The sequence below is a fragment of the Arachis ipaensis genome, chromosome B05 (assembly GCF_000816755.2).
Source record: "Arachis ipaensis cultivar K30076 chromosome B05, Araip1.1, whole genome shotgun sequence".
NCBI classification, from domain to species: Eukaryota; Viridiplantae; Streptophyta; class Magnoliopsida; order Fabales; family Fabaceae; genus Arachis; species Arachis ipaensis.
Window position 1 is genome coordinate 125614102 of NC_029789.2, and position 4023 is coordinate 125618124.

Genomic DNA, 4023 nt, shown 5'->3' on the forward strand with positions numbered 1-4023 from the left:
TGTGCTCAATTGAGTGGATTTTATCAACTCTTTACCCACTTATTCATACTATTTGCATGGTTTTACATTTGCCTTCCTAATTATGTGCTTTGATTGAAAACATGCTTCTTTGGTCTTAAGTTCCCTATGTTTAATCCTCTCTTATTACCATTAGATGCCTTGATATGTGTGTTAAGTGATCTCAAAGATTACAGGGCAGGAATGACTCAGAGGATAGAAAGGAAGCATGCAAAAGTGGAAGGAATACAAGAAGTTGGAGAAATTGCTAAGCTGTCCAGCCTGACCTCTTCGCACTCAAACGGCTATAACTTTAGCTACAAAGGTCCAAACGACGCGGTTCCAGTTGCGTTGAAAAGCTAACGTCTGGGGCTTCGATTGATATATAATATGCCATAGTTTCCCTGATGCTAGGCGACGCGACCGCGTGCTCCATGCGGCTGCGTCGCAGTGACGGAAATCAGCGTGTTTGAATTCTTCTCCAGCGATTTCCGGGCTGTTTCCGACCCAGTTCGCGGCCCAGAAAACACAGATTAGAGGCTATAAAGTGGAGGAATGCATCCATTCATCAACAAGCTTTCAAATTCACAATTTTAGGAGTAGATGTAGTCTTTAGAGAGAGAGAGGTTCTCTCCTTTCTCTTAGGATTAGGATTTAGGACTTCTCTTAGTTTTAGGAGTGACTCTCAATCCCAGGTTCAATGTTCTTTTATTTCTTTTCTCAATTTTGTTTATGACTCTCTATGTTTAGATTGATTTTCTATTTAATATATTTTGAGGTATTTCAGACTTATGATTGCTTTCTTTTATTTATATAAATAATTTGGATTTTTCCCTTTTGGCTTTGGTTGAGTCATTGGAGACTCTTGAGTTATCAAACTCATTGTTAATTGAAAATTGGAATTCTTCAAGAATTAATTCGAGTTCTACTAACTCTGACTTTTCCCAAGGAAAGACTAAGACTTGAGGAATCAAAATTAATTCATCCACTTAACTTACCTTCATAGTTAGAGGTTAACAAAGTCGGAGATAAATACAATTCTCATTACAATTGATAAGGATAACCAGGATAGGACTTCCAGTTCTTCATACCTTGCCAAGAGATTTTATTATTGTTAATTTATTTTACTTGTCATTTAAATATACCTGTGCCCATTGTCCAAACTCAACATTCCCCAGAAAACTCATAACCAATAATAAATACACCTCCCTGCAATTCCTTGAGAAGACGACCCGAGGTTTAAATACTCGGTTATCAATTTTAAAGGGGTTTGTTACTTGTGACAACCAAAACGTTTGTACAAAGGGATTTCTGTCGGTTTAGAGACTATATCTACAACGCGACTGTTTTTATGAAATTCTTTATTGGCAAAAATCCTAACGTCAAGGATACAATCAACAAGGCGGCAATTACAACCAACCCATAACCAAGGATGGCAGGATAACTCCAACCAAGGTTGGAGAGATAATTCTAACCATAGTTGGAGGGACAACTATAACAGAGGAGGCAGAGATAACAATGGAAACCAGAGGTGGAATAACAACAACAGACAGCAGAATTAGAACTAGCCTTAAAGAGCACCTTACCTAAGACAATCTCAAGGATTCCAGCACAACTAACAACAGGTTCCTCAGATCACTTATTCCAATTCCTCATCAAATGATGAGATGCTCCGTTCTCTTGCACAAGGACAATAAGACATGCAGACACAACTGAACTCTATTTTAAATGGTCTGACTGCTACTTTACAAGCTCTCGTCTCCCGGTTAGATTCATCACCTAATTCCACCAATCAACCTTCAAGCTCCAGTGGAATTCCTTCTCAACCCTTACCTAATCCCAAAGGTGGCATCAATGCCATCACTTTGAGGTCCGAAACCACACTGCAAGAGAGGAACCAGGAAGAGCCAAGCTCACCAGAACACGTTCTAGCTGAGGATGTAGTGGAAATGGAAGATGTTGAAGAGGAAAAGGACGTACAAAACATAGTTGAAGAAGAATCAGCTCAACCATAGAATGAAACACCAAAGGATGCAGAAGCTGCAAGTAACGCCCTTCCTATCCCATTCTCACAACTTGCAAGGAAGCCCAGAAAGCAGATAGAACTTGACCCCAAAATGGTAGAAATATTCAAAAAGGTTGAGGTAACTGTTCCCCTTTTTGATGTTATTCAGCAGGTACCTAAATATGCAAAGTTTCTAAAAGATTTGTGCATACATAAAGATAAAATTAATGAGTTAGAAACTATTCCTTTAGGTAGCTCTATATCTGCTTTGATGGGAGGTATACCTGAAAAATGTAGTGATCCAGGTCCATGTATGGTTAACTGTACCATTAGAGGTGTAATTTTTTCTGACTGCATGTGTGATTTAGGAGCATGTGTTAGTATAATGCCATTGTCTATATATGATACTTTGAGGCTCCCTCCCTTAAAAAGGTCGGCAGCTCGTTTTGTGTTAGCAGATAAAAGCATTATTACAGTAGTTGGAATTGCTGAAGACGTATTAGTGAGCATTAAAGGGCTCACATTTCCCATTGACTTCTATATCCTGGAAATACCCCCTAATGACTCAGGAAGACCATCATCAATCCTACTTGGAAGACCATTCCTGAAGACTTCAAAGTTCAAGCTGGATGCATTCTTAGGAACTTACTCCTTTGAGATAGATGGCAGAGCAGTGAGTTTCAGTTTAAATGAAGCTATGAAGCATCCTCCAGAAGATCATTCTATCTTCCAATGCGACATCATTGATGAAACTGTAGCTGAGGTTCACCAAGAAGAAATGGAAGAGAAGTACATGGAGCAAGGTCCAAGCATGGGGACACTTTCTGAAAATAATGAGAACCCTTTGCCATTATCACCAGCCCCGGATGATCCAGAGCCTAGCTATGAGCAGAAATTAGAATTAAAGCCCCTCCCTCCACACCTTAAGTATGCTTACCTTGAGGATAAGCAGAAGTTCCCAGTTGTCATTGCACGGGAACTCACCTCTCAACAAGAAGAGCAACTGCTCAGTGTGTTGAGAAAACATAAGAAAGCAATTGGATGGAGCTTGGCGGATATAGTAGGCATCAACCCTCAAGTTTGTGAGCACAAAATATTCTTAGAAGATGGAGCAAAGCTTGTCCGTCAGCCTCAAAGAAGATTGAATCCCACCATCTTAGAAGTTGTCATGAAAGAAGTAACCAGACTACTTGAAGCAGATATCATTTACCCCATCTCAGACAGTGAATGGGTCAGTCCAGTACAAGTGGTGCCCAAGAAGTCTGGAGTCACAACCGTAAGAAATGAGCATGGAGAACTCCTGACAACTAGAGTGCAGAACTCATGGAGAGTTTGCATTGATTATAGGCGTCTCAACCAAGCCACTCGCAATGATCACTACCCCTTGCCATTCATTGATTAAATGCTTGATCGCCTGTCAGGTAAATCCTATTACTGCTTTTTAGATGGTTATACAGGCTACTTCCAAATTCATATAGCTCTTGAAGATCAGAAAAAGACTACTTTTACATGTCCTTTTGGAATGTATGCTTATAAGAGAATGCCCTTTGGCTTATGCAATGCACCAGCTACTTTCCAAAGGTGCATGATGAGTCTTTTCTCTGATCTCATTGAGAACTGTATGGAGGTTTTTATGGATGATTTTAGCGTATATGGTGATTCATTTAGCCTTTGCTTGGATTGTTTGTCTAGAGTATTAGACAGGTGTGTTAGTACCAACCTTGTATTAAATTTTGAGAAATATCACTTTATGGTAAAACAGGGAATTGTACTAGGACATGTTGTGTCTAATACTGGCATTTCTGTAGATCCAGCAAAGGTGGATGTTATTTCTAGTTTACCTTACCCCTCCTTCGTGAGGGAAGTCCATTCGTTTCTTGGCCATGCAGGTTTTTACAGGATATTCATTAAGGACTTCAGTAAGGTAGCATTGCCTTTATCCAGATTGCTGCAGAAAGATATAGAGTTCGAGTTCAGTGAGGATTGCATGCAAGCGTTTAACAAGCTGAAGATCGCCCTGA